Source organism: Heterocephalus glaber, unplaced genomic scaffold (assembly GCF_053883595.1).
Source record: "Heterocephalus glaber isolate CG9 unplaced genomic scaffold, H.glaber_assembly_v1.0 deba00001561, whole genome shotgun sequence".
Classification (NCBI taxonomy): Eukaryota; Metazoa; Chordata; class Mammalia; order Rodentia; family Bathyergidae; genus Heterocephalus; species Heterocephalus glaber.
Window position 1 is genome coordinate 6,883,030 of NW_028258349.1, and position 19,920 is coordinate 6,902,949.

At 43.0% G+C, this 19,920-nt stretch overlaps 1 long non-coding RNA gene and 1 pseudogene across 7 annotated transcripts in view; one reads left to right on the forward strand and one right to left on the reverse strand.

The window, feature by feature from the left end:
• Positions 1-19,920, reverse strand: part of LOC110344758 (uncharacterized) — a 211,954-nt gene that overhangs the window by 113,784 nt on the left and 78,250 nt on the right. The window lies entirely within an intron of this gene.
• Positions 19,794-19,920, forward strand: part of LOC101712211 (mitochondrial proton/calcium exchanger protein-like) — a 53,266-nt pseudogene continuing 53,139 nt past the window's right edge.

The following is a 19,920-nucleotide window of genomic DNA, read 5'->3' on the forward strand; positions in this document are numbered from 1 at the left end:
CCCAACTCAGGTGACTGTTGCTTTCACTCAGCTTCTATGACATCTACTTGTTTTCAGTTCCACTTAAGAATGAGATGGTGCAGTATTTGTCCTTTTATGCCTGGCTTATGTCCTTGAAAACAGTGCCCCCACATCCATTTGCATTGTCACACATGGCAAAATTGTCATCACCAGAAAGATAGTGAAGTGCTTAACATGTTGGATATATCACGTTCCACAGTGTACATACAAGTAGGGAAACATCACACTGGACTCCCCAAAATATGTACAATTAGGTGTCAATAAAAAGTCTGAACTGTGAGCAAGTATTCCTAATTAACCTGTGGTCTCCTGTCACCAAGATATCCACAGCTGTCTCTTTTGTAACATATTTCCCAGAATTGGACATGGAAGATTCAGATATAAGAGGTGGTGAGAATTCAAGAAAACCTCCTGCCAGCCAGCAAAAGGGTACCAAAAGATTCTCTCTTTTTTTGGTACTGGGGATCAAACTCGGGACCTTGCACTTGCAAGGCAGGTGGCAGCACCACTGAGCTAAATCCCTGGCCCTTGAGAGATTCTCTTTCTGCCTCCCTTGGTGGCACTGTGAAAAGAAACATGATAAAGCTGTACAAGTTCAGTGGTTACTTGCACTCCAGAACAATGATTCTGATATATCACTGTCCCATATTTAAAAGAAAATGCTAAAAGTGCTACACATTCTTTTTGGAGTTCATGTGTGCGAATTTAAATTCATTAAGTCAGTCAGTAGCACTACAAACAGAAGTGAAGATCTATTTACAACTTAGTCTTGAGAGAGTAAACATCTCGCGCAAATATTTACTAATTTACCTAATTGTCAAACATTATCTGAAATAGAACTCTTCTTGCAATTGTGATGCCAGATTTAAAACAATTAGTAAATGATATTATTTAGAACAATTTCAGATGAATATAAAAATTGAACATATAGTAGAGAAAGGTCTTGAATCTTCTTTCCTAAACCTGTTTTCTTTTAAAGATAATATTCCAGGGCCTGGGATTTAGCTCTGTGGTTTCGCCTCCTGCTGCACAAGCGCAAGGACCTGAGTTTGATCCCCGGTACCAAAAAATAAATAAATAAAATAAAAATAAAGATAATATTCCATTGTTAATGGGGTACATTGCTGCAATGATAGAACCAATATAGAAAATGTCAGTACTGTACAGTTCTATGGGATTTGACAAATGCCTAGTGTTATTCATTGCCACTGTAAAACTGTTTCTCTGCCCCCAAATATTCCCTCTGCTTCATCTATTAATCCCTCTCCCCTTTTCACTAAGCCTCTAGCAACTACTGAAATACTGATTCTCTGTAATTTCCCTTTATCCAAATTCCACATTGTTAGAATCATAAGGTATGCAACTTTTTCAGACTGACTTACTTCACTTAGCAACATACATTTAAGATTTTTGTATTGCTTTGTAACTTGATAGCTCAATGGCTTTTATCAGGGAATGATGTTCCAAAGAATATATTCCCAATCAGCCTGGGGTTCTTTTGTACAATTCAGATGGAAATTGTGAACCAGCAAAGTGCAACTCTGCTAGCAGTATTGATATCACAGGTACAACACATAATGCTGGGTGCCAACAGTTGACAAAGCCAACTACTGGTCACTACCACTGCCAGCTGCTGCCTTCCAGTACTGGTCTCTGCTGGTGATCTTCATTGGCTGCTTGTCTCTGGAGCTTTTCAGTGCTAACAGCCTTTAATATTTATTGCTATTCTTTTTTAACCTACCTCTCTGTCCTGCTCTGTCCTTGAGTCTCGGGATAAGAATGAGAGCTCATTCTTATGGGCTCCCATGATAAGGATAAGAGCCCACACCAGCCAAGAAATAAATCCCAAGAAGGTTTATAGGCCCACCAAAGTGAGTCTCTATTTTAACGGGGCTTGTTCTGCAATACAAGAGGGTCAGTACATGGGAGGGAGTCCACCTGGACCAATGGGAGAAGTGGCTGTGGAGTGCTGTTTATATAGCAGCTGAAGGCTTGTGATTGGTCCAAGTACAGGCCCCTGATTGGTGCATGGCTCCCAGACAGCCTCAGCTGTCATGGTGGAGATCCAATGAGGAGGCAAGGCTGAAACCAGGGAATGTTCTGGAAGGCTTGCTGTGAAGGTTGGGTATGTAAATAAGGGGTCCAGAACCATCCTTCCCTAATCTTAGCCACTCCAGTTCCCCCCTTCTTCATAAAAGCAATAGTAGAGTGTAGTGGCCAAGGTGAAAGAGGCATGCCCATGACGATGTAGCAGAGAGTAGCCACTAAATAGCCAGGGTGGACATCAAAGCAAGCTGTCCTAGTTCAGTAGGGGGTGAAGAGGAGAATGGGAAGTGAAAGGGGGGGAGCAGGACAGCAGCTGGCCAAGCCACACACACACACACACACACACACACACACCCCAGTGTGGGGACTTGAGTAGGAGAGTCAGGCCCTTCTCGTTTGTCTTAAATAGATGAGACTTATGTTTCCTGGTAACCTGTTCTATTGAGGGAGCTGCCTGCCATTTGGGCAACTAGGACTAAAGCTTCCATAAACATCTTTCTCATCACTCTGAAGATATCTGTGTGGTCATAAATTTGTAATTTAAGCGCGTAAGTACCTAGGATCATTACCAGTTACTTGCATGGTAAGATTATGTTTTCTTTTCTAAGTATTTGGTAAGATTCATAAGTGCACTTATCTAGGCATAGTGCTTCATTTTTAGAAGTTACTAATTTCTTATTCCATTTCTTTAATGGATATAAGATTATTAAAATTGTGTTTCTTATTGTGTACCTTTGGGTAGTGTCTGCCTTTGAAGGAACTGTTTCATTTTCTGCAGGCTATCCAATTTGGGCACACAAATGTTCAAAATTTTCCTTTTCATCCATGAAATCAGTAATGATTACTTTTCTTTAATTTATATTGCTTGTTCTTTGTGACTTCTAGGGGGTTGCTGTTGTTGTTGTTGTTTTGTGGTTAGGCTGCCTAGAGGTTTATCAATTTTGTTGATCATTTCAGAGGACTATATTTTGGGGTAGTAGATTTTCTGTTCATTTTCCAGTTTTTATTGTATTGATTTCTGCAATAATTGTTTTTCTTCTTCTGTTAGCTTTACAGTATACTTCTTTAGGAAGTTTGATTATTGAATTTAGGTCCTTTTATTTTCTATAATATGGCATGCGGTGCTATGAATTCCCCTCTGAGCACTACACTTTCAGTGCATCTCAGAAATTTCACAAGGTACATTTTCATTTCATTTTGTTCAGAATGTTTAAAAATTTCCATAGAGGCTTCTTCTTTGACTCATGTGTTTTTGCGTGTTAATCTCCAAATATTCTGGGATTTTTTCATTTCTCTTTGTGTTGTTGAATTCTACTTTAATCTGTAGTGGTCTGGAAGCATATTTTGTATTGTTTTCATCCTTTTCAATATGTCAAGGTATAAATTATGGCCTACAATGTTGAATGTCTTGATGATTATATGACATGACTTGGAGAAGAAAGTGTATTCTCTCATTGTTGACTGAAGGTTTGTACAAATGCCAAAGAAATCTAGTAGATTGATAGTCCTTTCATTAGTTTCTTATGTCAGCCCTGATTAAGTACCAGGATGGTTGTCTTAAAATAAAAAAAAATCATTGTCTCACAGTTCTGGAGACTGGAAGTCCAAAATGAAGGTGTAGGCAGGACCATCCTTCCCCTGAAATTTCTAGGGGAGCATCCCTCCTTACCCCTTCCAAGCTTCTCCAGGCTTCCTGGCAGGCAATCTTGCCTCTCCTGACTTACAGCTGCAGCACTGCCCTCTCTTCCTCCATTATTATCTAGCATTCTCCCCACATAGATCTGTCTCCTGTCTTTATTAGAACAACGTAATGTTGGATAAGAGGTCCATCCCACTCCAATGTGACCTCTGACTAATTACAGATGCAAGGCTATTTTGAAGTAAGGTCAAATTCTTGGGTTCTGGATTAGGAATTTACTTAAACACACATTTTAGGTGACATAATTTAACCCATAGCAGTATTGTTCCACTATACCCTGACTTACTTTGTTCCTGTTGGGTCTGTCAAGAAGTGTCAAAAGGCTGTTGAAATCTTCCACTCTAGTAGTGGATGTCTACTTCTTATTGAAATTCTGTCCTTTTTCTCTCTCTCTATTTGCAGTTCAACTCCCTTTCGTTCTTTCAGCCACTGAGGACTGTGCCCCAGTAGCAGCAGAGATGGTATTATTCAACCACCTCCACCCACCTAAGTCTTGTGTCTATACCACGCAAGATCCCTCAGTCATTCTCCAGCAAGACCAATGTAATGACAATTATTCTGTGTCCTCCTAGGTTCCTCTAGAGAGGTTCTTTAGAGTGAAATGGCAGAAGATGTAATGGTAAGGTTGTCTTCTTTTGGGAGGTAAAAATGTGGTATTCTTGTTTTCTTTATTTTTCAAATTCAGACATGATAATTTGATCATGTATGTTACAAAGGACATAACAAATTTATTTGGGTCTACTGTATGTCAGATGAAATTCTATCAGCAGCTGATGCTTGATTGAAGATGGTATTGGAATATAATAGCATCCATTACCAACTGTATGATGGCAAGCACTTTCCTTAGCAACGTGTTTCCTGTTTGAGAAAGAATTTTGTAGTTATCAACCAAACTGGTCTTGAGAAATCTTCCATGCAGAGCTTGTTCTTTGCCATATGTGCCCTTTATGCTTTGCTTTTCTGTCATTGTTTAGACCAACGATTGCCATCCAGTTTTTTTAATGTCATCACTGTTTTTAAAAAAAAGAAGAAGAAAAGAAAAGAAAAAAGACTTGGGTAAACAGGAACAGGTGTGATGTGAGCTTCACAGTATCTTCCTTTCTGTCACTGCAGGTGGAGTCCACAGTCACTGGAAACTATATGTATTCTCAACTCACACACTGAGCAAAATTCCAGTGCTGAGATGGTTAGACTTTACTGCTCATTTCTGTTTGAAAGAAGAGCCTTGGTAGTATGATGAAAGAACCTGATCTTCCCAGGAAGAATTATGGCCATCTACCACTGTGGCCAGAAGCAGCTGTCATTTTGGTGTTGTGTTTTTGTGCCTAAAGTTTGGTAAATGTCTCTCATTGAGTCCATATGAAGTGATTGTAAATGTGTTCGTGAGGATGTGCATATTTTCTCAGAAAATATGTATTCAAATGTACAGCACAAGTGTCAAGTTTTAAGAAAAAAATCCAAGACCGCTGCATATTTTATATAAATCAATTCATTTAACACTGACCATGACCCAACCTAAAGGGTACGTGAATATTCCCACACCTTAGATGGAGATGCTGCAGAGATGAATGACCTAGGCTCTAGATCCATAAGTGGAAAAGGCAAACGCAAATACAGGCCTAGGTCCCAGCGCAAATGCTCCAAGCTACAGAACTGTATTCACTGCTCAGCCATAAATGAGCCAGCTTATGTTGGAGTGACCTCTAGAAACATCCTTTCTTTGAGTAAGTAATTTTCCTGGATAATCAATTGACAGCATTATCAGTGTACTGACAGTCATTCTGCGTCTTTTTAGTTTTTCCTAAGTCCAGAAGGACACATCAAATGCCCTGGTGAGTTTTCATATGATTCTCTGAAAGGAAAAACGTTGCTTTCTTGGTTTCTTTTTTTCCCAATTAACCAGAAAAGAAAATATGAACATGTATATAATATACAATTATTTAGTGGGTGGTAATTCAAGGGAGGATCTGTTACCAGCTGAGAATTGATTCAGGGTAACAAAAAACATAACAGTATCTTTGCAAAGTGGAGGTACCAACTTTCTTCCTCAGTAGAACTTTTTTCCTCTATAAATACATGTTGTAAATGTCAACGAAAACAGGCATGAGATGTAGGGAGCTGAGAGTCTTCAGAGACTTCTTATGTTCAGCTCCTGACCTCTAGTATAGTAACTCAGGTGACAAGGGGAGCAGCACAGAGAGCTCAGTGTTCCAGATAACTAACTGCAGCAGAGCTAGCTAGCCTTGAGAATGTCCTACTTTCCATGTTCTCAACATAATACAAAAAGCTTGTTCTTCTTGAAACTGCCCCTGAACACTCCCCCTTGAAACTGTATAAAATAAACAAGCTGAGCAGGCACTGGGTTGCAGTTTCCCCATCAGAGGACTATGTCCCACCTGGCCCCAGCTTTCTCTTTATGTGTGTGTCTGTGTTTTTTCTCTAACTCCCATTGCCACCTCTCAGGTCCAGGTTCACCCGTGTTGGTTGAGGAAATGAGACATACATCTCCAAGAAGAGCTTGTGCTTTTTGACTTGAGTAGGTTTGCTTTCATTTGCTTTTGGAATCCCTTGTCTTGTTCACTGTTTGACACTAAATTTCTAAAGTTGCACAGTGCACAAAAGACGTGTGCACACAGGACACTGCATGGTCTGATTTTCACAGTTGCTCCTTGTCCATAATTGCAGGTGGAAAAAACCAAGACCAGATATGGTACCTGCTCTGGAGTCATGAATTTACTGATAAGTAGTGATTATATGATGAGAAAGACAGACAGAGGAGCCACCCTGATTTTGGCCTTCTCCTGTGAATGGGAGCTGGGGTGTGGTGGTAAAAGTTGGTTTTCTACAAAAATTAATATGGACTTTCTCTATATTCTCTCAATGCAATTGTGTTGCACTAGTTCATGTGAGGTTGTGTGCATGCGGGTCCTGAATGTCTATATGAATTCCTTGGTCTGATTCTGAGTATGACTATGTTGGTAGTTTTGTGTTTCACTAGATATATATTCCAGAAATTGCTATTTTTAGTATCCTAACTTTAAAGTGCCATTGCTATTGTGGACTGATTTTACTTATAATTAATCAAATATAAACATCTTATATGGAGAGTTCATTGCATGTCTAAACAAATCAATTAAGACAGAAAAATATTCCATAAAAATTCAGCACAGCTCTGGAGTTACAAAGGCCTGGTATATCATAGCAGTTTCTGGACCAGTGGCACCTTCATTTAGTCATGAATGTAACCTGCTATTAGGCCCCTGTGTTATGGCATTTGATTTGTCATGGCCTTGCCTTGGTCACAGGGCCTTTCTGTAAAATGCCTTGGGAGTCATCTTCCAAAATGCAGCTTAGCCACCTTACCAGGAATGCTTATTTTGAAGTAACACCTGGGACAGCTACATGACACCGGCGTTATGGCAAAATTCTAGGAGGGAAGGTGCCTGCAGGCAAACATGGAGAAATCACTCTAGTTCTCTCGTGAAGGTCTGACACTGACCTTCAGAGTAGGAAGCGCTAAAAGTAGAAAGTGCCGTGCACTCAAGGAAAATGTGTCACATTATTTAATTTTCTCCTGGTTTCTATGTGCAGAGGGAAGAATCCTACACAATGAAAAGAGGAAGAAGAGGGGTTTTTTTGAAGGAGTGAGTATTCCTTCCTGGGAGGCTCAAGGGCAGGTCATTCTTGGCAAGTTGTGGGGAAAGCAAGATAGCTATGGGCAGACTTCACAATGACCTTGAAGAACCTATCAGTTTCCTATGAAAACTGTTCAGTCTTGAGGGCTTTTGAAAGGAAACAAGTAGAAGGCAGTTCATTAAATCAAAATCAAGATGAATTTTCCAAGTTGTGGTTTGCATGTTCTGTTCATGGTAAACTGATGTTCCTGAGTAATCCATGGGCAAAAAGATCAGTGTACAGAATCATTCTGGGGTGTTTTTTGTTTCATTTTTGTTTTTTGTTTTTTAGTCCCTTGGGATCCTGTGGTGGCCTTCTCACCTCCAGAAGTTCTGATGAGAAGGACACATCAGATGCCCAGGTAAGTTCTTGTGTCACTTTCTGAAACAGAAATGAAGCTTTCTTGATTTCTTTTACTATTCAACTAAGATAAGAAAACCTGAACATGGGTATATAGATGACAATACAGTAAGTAGCTTAGTAGGTGGCATTTCAAGGGAGGCTCTAATACCAGCTGAGAACTAATTTAAGGGGCCATAAGCCATGACAGTATCTTTGCAAACCAAGGGGTACCAAGCTTTTTCCCCAGCATGTTTATTTCCCTTCAGAAAGACATGGTATAAATGTCGACAAAAACAGACAAGGAACATACATCCCCATGAAGAGCTTGTGGTTTGGGGCATGAGTAGGATTGCTCTGCTTTTGCATATGGAATCACTTGTCTTTTTCCCTGTTATATTGAATTTCTAATATCACCAAGTAAACAGATGACCCGTCCGCATGGGAACCTTAGTGTTCTGATTCTCACAGTGACTCCTTGTCTGTAATTACAGGTGTACATTAGCAGGTGTGGAGATGATGGAGTACAGTAGAGAGCACTGGGATGAGTCATGATGTCATGTTGAGAAAGACAGCCTGTCTTGGTTTTTCTCCTGTGCAGAGCCACCCTCATTGCTATCAGTGGGGGTTGTGGTAGACAGTGAATTCCCACAAAAGAAACTGTAGTCATTCCTTGTAGTCCTGGATGCAGCTGTGCTCCATTCATGTGGGTTAAGTTTGGTGTGTGTGGGTGTGTTCACTTTCCATGTGTGAATACATGGGTGTGTTCACTTTCCATGCATGAATTCATAGGTGTGATTCTGAGTGTGCATGTCTATGACTTCTGTGTGTGTGTGTTTGTGTGTGTTTCAGGAGGTATACATCCTTCAAGTTGTCCATTTCAACATTCTGAGTTTAAAGTGTCATCACAAATGTTTCCTGATTATATGTGTATCTATTTGTAAAATTTTTATGTTTATCATTTATTGCATGTGTAGGATATGTCAAGGAAATATCCCATGAGTCAGAAGACCATATTCACGGGGCCCTAGAATGACAAAGCTGTGTTTCATCCTTCCTAATTGTGGATCACCAGGAATTTCATTTAATCATGAAACTGATCCATTATTATGCCTCTGTATGTCCCATAACATTTGATTGGTCATGGCATTTTCTTATTCACTGTACTTCTATGTGAAAGGCCTCAGAATCTGCATTCCACAGTACATCTTAGGGAATCTCTCATGTTGCAGTTGGCCCATGGAAAAGCCACAGACCAGCCCAGTTCAGGGAACACTGTGAGGTTGCTGGAGCCTGCAAGCGGACTGGGAGAAGCACTCCAGCTTTCTCCACAGAGAAAGCTGTTATTGACCTTTCAAGAGTGTTGCTAGTAGTAGGAAATGTCCTGCTCCCATAGAAACCCCTCCTTCCTTCACTAAGCCTGCTCCTGGTTACTGAGTGCTGAGCAAGGAAGCCAGTAAAACAAACAGAGAAACATGGGGTCTGCTTGCATGACTAAACATCAGCAGTCCAGTACTTCACTCCTAGGTATCCTGAGGTTAGATCATTTATTGCAAGGTGTAGAGAGATCAAAGGAACTGAAAGTGAGGCCATTCTTTACCCTGTTGCTGATGAACCCATCCGCTGAACTGGGTTCCTGGTTGGTTCTGAATTCTGATTGGAAACAATGTAGTGTATTTTAATTAAAAAAAGGAACATAAATGATCCAATTTGTGGTTTGTGTATTCTCAAGGAATATCCATTCTGTGAAAATATAGTTTACTTTCATTACATTTGAGTGTTGGGTGAGTATGATGAGTATTGTTCCCCAATGATTAAAGGTGAGGCCTCTGGATTGAAAGATGTCTTTGGTGAATGTCAGAAACAATGAAGTTGACACAACTTTGTTGTGTAATTCTGTGTTCTCTACACAACATTTTCCAAAAAGTCTTGAAGAAGACCTCATGCTCTCTTTTAGATATAAATGTATTGTTTCCACCCTTAAAGGCCCAGGACTTCATGGCCAGCTGACCAGTGGGTTCTACAACTGAGTACAGGATTGAGGATTCGACCAAAACTTAAGGAGTCAGGAGAGCATCAGCAGGAAGATATGAAGGAAATTCAGGCCATGGGGTTTGCAATGGATCTCAAACTTTTATGTCAGCATCATCAGTGTCATCCTCTGAGGGAGCCGAGCAAAGTTTTGGCCCTTTCTGAATGCCAGCAAGCAGGATGTGGTCCTCATGCAATTCCTGGGCACTAGTTGGCTTTCTTCCTAGAAGCCTGGATGGTCAGCCTTCCGTCCTGTTCATATGTCCTTGCTTGACACACTCAGGACTCTGTAAATGGCAGTAACAGCAACCAAAATGGATGAGAGGGTAAGAAAGAAGGCCAGCTCCCCACTTCTCTCACTCTCCTGGCAATATATGAATCAGCAGAAATAGGTATCAGATTCTTTGGCCTCTACCAGGCTGGAATAGGCATGAGTTTATACTTTACTTTATACTTGCTCTTAGAGTCATGTGATGGCTGTTGTTCACGTGGACACTGCCAGTTGAATGCTGTCTGCTGGAATCACTACAGTGAAACTGAGGGGAGGCTCACAGCACAGATTTGTTATAGGGAAGCTGAAGGTCGGGGCAATGATTCCAGTACAGGTCAGGCTCAGCACAGCAGAAGGGGCCGATACCTCTACCCAGTAGGCCTTGCTGCTGTGTATGGCCCCTGTAACATCATCTTTAGCGTTTCCTTAAAATGTCTTAAAATTATCAGCATCAAACTGTTTCCTGTGTCTTTTTCTTGCCATGCATATGTGGAAAATGTGTCCCATCACTTGGCCTTTCCCTGTTGAGTACGTACTGGAGAAAGAATCCTGCACAATGAAAACAGGAAGAAGAGGTTTGCTGGAGGGAGTGCACATGGAAAGGCCCAGGACTTCCTTCCAAGGAGGCTCAAGTAGGTCATTCATTGCAAGTGGGGAGATCAATGTAGCTGTGGGTCTGGACAGTCATCATGAGGTCCTCGATCAACTTATCAGATGAAATGGGTTCTTGATCTTTCTTGGGGGCTTTTGAAAGGAAACAAGTGAACAGGGAAAGTTCATTAAATCAAAATCAACATAAATTTTCCAAGTTGTGCTTTGTGTATCCTGTAGAAGTATCCTTTTCTTGATAAAATGATGTTCGTAGATAAACCGTGGGCAAAAGGGCCAGTGTGCTTACAGTCTCTGTGTTTCTTTTTAATCAATAAGTATGAGGACTACTATGCAGATGTTTTAGACATGGAGGACACATCCAATGCCCAGGTAAATTCTCTTGTCATTCTCTGAAATAGAAAATAAGCTTGCTTTGTTTCTTTCTTTGTCTTCAACTGAGTTAAGAAAATCTAAACACGTATCTTATAGATGGCATACAGAAGTAGCATGGTGAAATTTCAAGGGAGGTTCTGTCTCCAACTGAGAACTGATTTAAGGCAGCTAACACATGACAGCATCCTTGACAACTGGAGGGCCCCAATCTTTTTTCTCAGCAGATATCTTTTTTCCTTTAGAAATGCATGTTGTAAATGTCATCAAAACCATACTAGAGACATACTTCCCCATGAAGAGCTTGTGGTCTTTGGCATAAGTAGGTTTGTTCTGCTTTTGCCTGTGAGATTCCTTGTCTTGTCCACCGTTTGTCACTGAATTTCTAATGTTACCAAGTGCACAAATGACCCATGCACATGGGAATCTGTGTGGTATGAGTCTCATAGTGACTCCATGTCTATACTTACAGGTGGACATCAGCAGGAGTGGCAATGGTGTGTACCATCAACTCATGTATTTCATGAGTCCTGATGATACGGTAAGATAGTCTGTCTTGGTTTTCTCCATGCAGAAAGAACCACACTGACTCCAGCTCAGTAGCCAATTTGCCTAGAGTCCAGGAACCTAGGAGTCCAGGAGCCCCTTGGTCCTTTAAAGGTATGTTGTTTACTTTTAATGTATTTTTAATTTTCCACTTTTTCTTCTTTGTAACTTCTAGTTTTACTCCATGTGGTTAGAGAAGAAATTTTGTATGACTTTGAGTTTCCACAATTTCCTGAGCCCTTTATAGCACCTAACACACAGATCTATCTTAAAGACTGTTTCATGTGTAATTGAGAAAAACCCATATTTTCCTGCATTGAATAGAATGTGCTTTAGACGTCTCCAAGGTTAGTTGGTTTAGAGGTTTGTTTTTGTTTTTTTTAAGTTCTCTGTTTTCTTATTGCTCTTCTTTCTGGTGCTAATTATGCACTGTGTGAATGTGCAGTATTGATTTCTCCCACTATAATTGTTCAGTGGTGTGTTCTTCAATTTTGGAAGGTTTCCCTTCATATGCTGTGAAGCTCTGTGGTGGGCTGCAGATTTGCTTGTGAATGTTATGTTGATGAGTTGACCACCACTCCCCTCCTGACTTTTTCTATGATACTTGGGATTGAACTCAGGGCCTTTGGGCTGCTACATAAATGCTCCACGCTGGGCAACATGGCTAGCCCTTTTCACTTAATCATTATAACACAGCATCCTCCTGCCCTGGCCTCCTTAGTGACTAGGATTACAGGTGTGTACAACCATGCCTGCCAAAGGAGCCTTTTTAAATATGACATTGTCTTTTACCTATACTTGTAACAGTTTTTGGCTTTAGATTAGTATAATCTCATTCTCTCTCTCTCTCTCCCTCACTCTCATTAATAGTTGTGCAGAATATCTTTTCTAGCCTTTCACTTTCAACCTATTTGTGTATCTGGCTCTAAAGTTCATGCCTTGGTGACAGTATAGAGTTGGATCATGTCTTGTTCCTGTTCTCCTTATGTCGGCCCTTGAGTTGGAAATTTTATTCCATTCATATTTTTTATTTATTCCACTCATATTGAAAGTGTTTATTCTGATCCATCTTTGTCTCACATGTCTTATGTCTTGACTGTTTCTTCCTCATTTCTTCCATTATTGCTTTACATCATGTTTTTTGGTTGTTGGGTTTTTTTCTGGTAGTATATCAGTTTGGTTCCCTTCTCAATTCATTTTATGCATATTTTTAAAATTTTTATTGGTTGCCATATTAGTTTTCTCCTAATATAGCAAATATGGAAGATAACCATCTAATTAAGAGAAAAAATATGTTGCTTCACAGTTCTCAAGGTTCTAATCCAGGATTCATTATTGTCCCCATTGCTCTGGGCCTTTGGCAAAGCAGCACGTCATGGTGGGCACACTGGGCAAAGAAAACCGCTCACTTCGTGTAAAGAAGTCACAGTGGAAGAGAAGGGGAAGTGGTGATGCACTCCCCTTCCTGGATTTGCCCCCTCTTAACTAAGTGCCTCTCAGCACTAGGGCCTAAGAGCTAAGCGCTAAGTGCCTAAGGCCCCACCTCTTAAAGCTGCCACCACTTCCCAGTCCCACAACCCTGGAGTTGCCTTCAATACGAGGGCCTTTGTAGGACATTTGACATGCAAATGTAACAGCTAACTGGGAGCCAATTAAATCTGAACTAAATAACAATTTTGTTTAAATTAATACGAAGTATTGTGTGTTGGACTAATTCATGATCAGCTTAAGTGGGAACTCCCAGCTGAACTGAGTCAGCATGGTTCTGAGCATGGAAGATCCTCCTGAGGATTGCTGCCAAAATGGCATAAAAAGAGAACAGGAGGGGAAGATTGCATGCTGCTGATTTTCTTTGGAAGGGCCTTACTCCAGAATTCTGGAGGCCTCCACTGTGGTTCACCTTATGTGGGCTGCCAGAGACTCCAAACAGCATCTCACCTCCCGCCTGCCTCCTACCCTCGGAAGAGCAGATGCTGCTGAGGCTCCCATCTTCACCTTCACCTGGGTGTCATCTCCTGGCTCTCGAGCAGTTTCTTCAGGCTTCAGCACCAGCCCCTGGGCTTCTGGCGCTGACCTTCAATCTTCCATCACAGACTCCTCAGCCTTCTGAGGTGGACTCATAGGGAACACTGCCATGGAATCCAGGCCCTCAGCTGGATTCTTTGGATTTCCAGCATGCAGACCGATCTCTCGCACTCTTCTGCATTTGACTTTGGGGTGAATATTATAAAATAATTTTATAAATTATGTGTCCTCTATTAAATCTATTTCCTTAAACCACTGACTACAATACAACATAAAGTCTGATTATTGGCATGGAGAATTTGGTTTTAAGTGTTTTGTTTTGGTTGCAAGTTGGGGAAAACACGAAAACAAAAATGCTACGGCCTGCTTCTGTGACGAACCTCTGCAACAAATGAGCAAAGAATGATACATATCCATAAAAAATGTAAAGAACAGCCTTGTAATGGAAGCATCAGTAACTATAACATACAAAAATGTCACACAGTGACATTGTTATCAGACACTGGAGGGTCCCGTGGTTCCAGGTTCTTGTCCTATTCAAAGAATTGGATGGAATCAGCCAATGATGCAAAAGTTTCATTTATTGAACATAAAGGAAGGAAACAGTAGAAGTGAAAAAGAAGAGAGAAATGAAGAACAGTGGGCCATCAAGTTATGACTGGCCTGACATACAAACAACTTGGGTTATAGTCAGAACTTTAGTTTTAAGTTATGACCTAAGTCTTGAGTCATGACCCAAATGCCGGGCACTTGTTCTGCCTGATGGTCTCAGATACAGATTTAACCCTTAAAGGGTTCTGGAAGGAACATTACAACATCCTTTCCTGTATGGGTTTAATTGAGAAATCCTGCGCCAATGTCTCTCTAAGGATACTGAGATCTGCCTGTATACAGGAGAGAGATTTGAAGGCTGTGTAGAGGAGCCTACACCTTCAATTGACCAACTTGAGTCACAACCAACCCTTGGGAACAAATTGAGTTTGTAAGTCAATGGTCCACTGTAGGAGTGAAAAGAAGAGAAAATGTGCTCTACACACAGAGCAAGTCGCTGGAAGAGTAAGAAGACCATAGCAATAAGGCCAATGGCCACCGTCTTTTATATCTTTTGATGTCAGATCCAGGAGGTCAGAAGCTGTTCTGGCTCCATGATTTGACAGCTTTCCATGATTGACAGCTCGTGTCTATTGTCCAGCCTCTTTGCCATGCCCTAATCTCCTGCTTCAACATGGCAGGAGCAACGGCTGTAACTCAGCCCCAAGTGCTGTGTACTTCAGGGGACCAGCAGCCCAGCAGTCCAGGAAATCAGCCCAGTGCCCACTATAACTGTTCAAGAGAGTTGAGGGGGCAGGAATGAGGGGGAAAGCTTGCCTGAGGAACTGCTCACTAGAGCAGCTGGGAAATGTGGGATACTTACTTTGCAGAAGCCAGGCGGAGTGTACTTCTTGGAGTTGGTAAGGGTCCATAGTGGAATTGGCAATGCTTCTTTGTTGCTGGGACACAGCTTTGGAGAGCAAGAGCCCATTACACAAAGGGCAAAAAGCAAGGTGGGTGTCTGCAACATTTTGCAATCACAGCACGGAGGAAGGGATGCTCGGAAAGAGAGGTGGAAGACCCCAAAATGCTGGAGGGCGAGCCTGAGAGACAGCCTGCTAAAAGGCTGCCAGTTTGCCCCCTGGATCCCGTAACATTACCTGTCCTCCTCCTCGGGGTTGAGGGGGATAGGTCTGAAGGGAACTGAGCTATTGCAGTTTCAGCAGTCCAGGTGACAGTGCTGGGTTCTGTGTCCAGGAGCTGTCAGTCATGGTCCCTGACCATGAGAGCAGGGACTGAGGGGAAGCAGGTTTGCTGCCTGAGCAGCTCCTGCCTGACTTGAAAGCTTTTGGATCAGGGCTTGTGTATCTTCCTGCCTTTGCCTTGGGGACCCAGGGTCTGCTGGGTGGCAGCTGAGGTGTCAGACCTGGGCAGGCTGGGAAAGACACCCTTACCCTATGACCTACAATCCTATTCCTGGGCACCTCCCCAAGAAAAATCAAGTTTGTGTTCTCACAGAAACCTGTAATGTGAATGCTTTACCTACTTTGTTCACAGATTCTGGATACTGAGGTCATCCCATTTTTCTTGAGCAAGTTTGTCATTGTTTTTTAGTTTTTCTGGGAATAATACAAGGTGTGTGTGCTCCTGGAATATGAAAGAAGCCTGACCCTAACTGAGGCTGGAGGGGGAGATGAAGAGTCACCATCCTGTTCCCAGCAAGTTCCTAACTGGCTCCACCTGAGGCTTCATGGCAAGAAGGCTCATTTGTCAGGGAGCCGGCAGATGGCAGAGACTCAGCTGTGATTCAAAGCCAGGAGCCAGAGCAAGGGAGAGATTTCCACTCTCACTTCTGTCTAGGAACTCACAGCTCGGAAGTCACCCTGAGGGGAGGACAGCTCCCCTTTGCCTGTCCAGCACCTCCTCCTGGTCTCCCTGTCCCCCAACCACCGTATCTTTGCCTGCTCAGGCTGCTATAATAAAATGTCATATGTTGGGAGATTAAATAACAAACTTTTCTTTCTTACAGTTCTGGAGCCTGGGAAGTCCAAGATCAGGGGACCAGCAACAGAGCTCCCAGGCTCAGCAGACGGCACTGAGGACTGGACGGCAGAGAAAGCCTCCCAGGGACAGGGTTGGGGTGGTCACTGAACTACAAGGGGGTCCGATGGGCCAGAAAGCCATGGGCCAAGCCATGGGCCAGGTGGCAGCCCATGAACAGAGGCTGAGCAGCACCAGGCACATCTGAGCATTAAAAAGGGTCTCACTGAGGGTGGAGAGCAATCCGGGAGCTGGTCAAAAGCTCAGACCCCTAATGGATGCTAGGGCAGAGGAGCCAACCAGAGAGGGAGCCCAACACTGGGCTCCCCCACAGCCTGGCCCTAGGAAACTGCCCACCCTGAGGTGTCTGCATCTCCTCCACCTGTCCTTAAATCTGGGGCCAAAGACTCAGCTCCCCAGGGAGTCTTCCTGGCACAAGGAATGTGTGCTGGGAGGGAGCAAAGAAAAGGAATGGGAAGGAAAAGGAGGGAGGAGGGAGGTGGAGACAGTGTCAGCTTCTCCAATCTCCCCTTCTCCTTAACATGCTTTCACTTCTCTGCTTAACTCAGTGAATATTTACTGAGCACCTGCTGCACTCAAGACTCTTTATCAGGTCCTTTTGAGACAGAATGACCACATCTGAGGAGGAGAAATCAAGTGAGTTCCATGGGTCAGAGACCTTTCCTAAGAAAGCTCTTGTCATTGTTGCTTTAATCCAGATTGTGTGTGTCAGATCCTGCTCTAAGTGCATTATGTGTGTTGACTCCTTTGATCCTTCCATCAACACAGTGAGGTGGGTACTATTATTGTAAGGTGGGTACTATTATTTAAAGATATGCAAGAAGTACAGAGAGGCTAAGTGACATGTCCAAGGTCACACAGCTTAAGTGGTGGGACCTGGATTTGAACGTAGGTATTCTGGGTCAAGTCCAAGCCCCTAACCCACATTCTGCTACCTCTCGGAAAGTGACATTTGAACTTGATATTCACGGATGGTGCTACATTTTAGCTCCTGAATGTCCCCCAAAGGCCTATGTGTTGGAAGGTTTGTCCCCACCCTGTGGCACTACTAGGAGGTTAATGGAACCTTTAGAAGCTGGGGCCTATTTTAGGAAGTTAAGTCATTGGGCTTTGCCCTCGAAGGAGTCTTTGAGATCCCAGCCCCTTCTTGTCTCTTTCTTTGCTTCCCAGCATCAGAGGTGAACAGACTTCTCCATATCATGCTTTCACCATGTCATACAGGCACAAAGCACCAAGCCCAGGTCACCAGAGACTGAAACCACTAAAACTGTGAGCCAAAATAAACCATTTCTCTTATTGAGTGATTATCTTAGGTATTTTGTCACAGTGACTAAAAGCTGACCAACACAGATGGGAAAGATTTTGACACATGGACCCCAGTTTACCAGAGAAAAAGACGGCCCAGTTAGCTGAGCCACTGTGGCCAAGGGCCCCCAGATGGGAAAGTCACACTCCGTCACACCTGAGGCAGGGACAGAGGCTTATGCTCTCCAGGAAAGTAGTGATGGCCTGGTTACATAACCACCCCGTGGGACTCAATTGTTCCCTCCTTGGTTTGCCATGGTTCCTGCCAGCAGTGACAGCCACAGCAATGACAGCCAACACCTGCAAGTGCTCTGCTGAGTTCTTCTTCCTGTTACTGGGACACAATACTCAACGTCCCCAACTTACAGGGGAAATGTAAAGGGGATTCAGTTCTTGGTCATGGAAATATGGCAGGAGGGTATGGTAGAGCAAAACTGCTCAGTTTGTGGAAGCTGAGAAACAGACTAAGGAAACAGTGGCAGCTAGAGCTGAAGGGGAGAGGGACCAGACAAAAACTCTAGGCCACACCTCCATGACCTACTCAGACACATCCAGAAGTGTGCTCTACCAATACCCCAGGTGGATCCCAAGCCAATCAAGTTGTCCCTCCACCTTAACTGCCACATACCTGTCCTCCAAATCTCAGAACAGCTGGACCACATGAATATTATTATTGTGCCTGCTTTACAGACCAGGAAACTAAGGCTCAGGCAGGCAAAACAAACTGCCCCAGACCACACAGCTAGGGGAAGTCTTGCTAGGGCACTTGCCCCGTGCTCCAGTTTGCTCTGAAGAGCAAACGCTCACAGATGCCCAGAGCCTCCCTCTGTCCTGCTCCTCTGTCCTCAGTTCCTTCCCCACACACCACTATCATCTAGTCCCCCCACCCCAACTCAGCACATACAAACCAGGCCACTGCTTACATAACCTCTCACAGCCTTAATAGCTCCAGCCTGCAGAAATGGAGCAAGCTGATGGCCATGTACATCACTTTTATAATGCTTATAAGAGAGTCATAATTAATTTCCAAAATGCACACAGGACTCAGGGGATAGACTGGGTGCTCTTCACAGATTGCATGATCTAGTGATGGTTTTAGGCAAATGAGGAGTGAGTATTATTTGCTTTTCTAACTACTGCCTGGTGCGTTTTGGACTTGATGATGGCATTTCCAAAGCAATTTCAGAAGTAGATTAGAGAAGTAACATTTTTTAATCTTTAGCAAAAAACCAAGATGTGAGGGAGATTGTAATGTCTATGTTTTTAGTGCTATGTTTTCTAGAGTTAGGGCAAAATGTAGCACAAAATAAAACAACAGTATCACTTACTGTGTAAACAGCTACATTATCTCCAATTACATTTACTCAGCTATACGTGGCCTTGCCTCAAACGGGAAAGGAGAAAATCTACCTATTGTCATGTTCCAGGGTCTGATGAAGAACACCACCCACCAGGAGGATCTGGGACTCAGGGAAAAGCCCCAAATCCACCCTTCAAACCTACTGTGGGAAATGCACATCTGTGATCCAAACCCTCCAGGGACAGTGGCTATTTTGATGCAAAATAATCATTTTATTTGGTAGAGAAGGATGGAGAAAGAAATCCATCCAGAAAATACAAAAAGGGGACAAGGTAACGGCATTGTGGGACATAGGGACAGGCAAGGTGGCACAGGTATGGTAGGTACTGGTGCCAGATGGGCAGAGAACCAGAGAGGTGGATGTCGTTCCCACAGCTGATGCCCTGCACACATCCCTTACTCTGTATTTATCATCTAACCAATGCCAGCACCACAGCATCCTCCAAAGGACAGTTTCTGGTCACAGGAGCACAGAGGGCCAGTGCTCTGAGCAGAATAGCACAGAAGGCTGCTGAATTTAACATGGACAGGAACCATGCTCAACCAGTAAGACCAGTAACATACAGCAGCTGGTGTATAAATACCCAGCTTCCCAGCCAGCAACCTCTTTTGAGCTGTGTTCGGCAGCACCTCCCAGAGGTGCCTAGGCAGGCTGAGCTTCCTTTGCCCACTGCAGTAATCTGCTTATTGGCTTCTTTCTCATCACTATCTCACATCTCCTCTTCCCTACACAGCTTCTTCATATCATTTTCAAAGACAACTCTTTGTCCTGAGATTCTCACCTCTGGGTCTTCTGCTAGGGAACCACAGCAGGGAGCAAGCTCTCTCTTATTGAACCATCTTGGGTCATGTGCCCATTTTTGAGCCAATCGTGGTGGTCAGACCTGGACCATACGACCACCATGGACCCAGAAGGTGAGGCCAGATCCACATGAAACACATGGGCTGAGAGTAGAGGAATTTCCTAGAGAAAAGTCGCAGTCTGTTACCAGGAGAGAATGAGATGGTAAGTGAGCAAACAGATGGTGG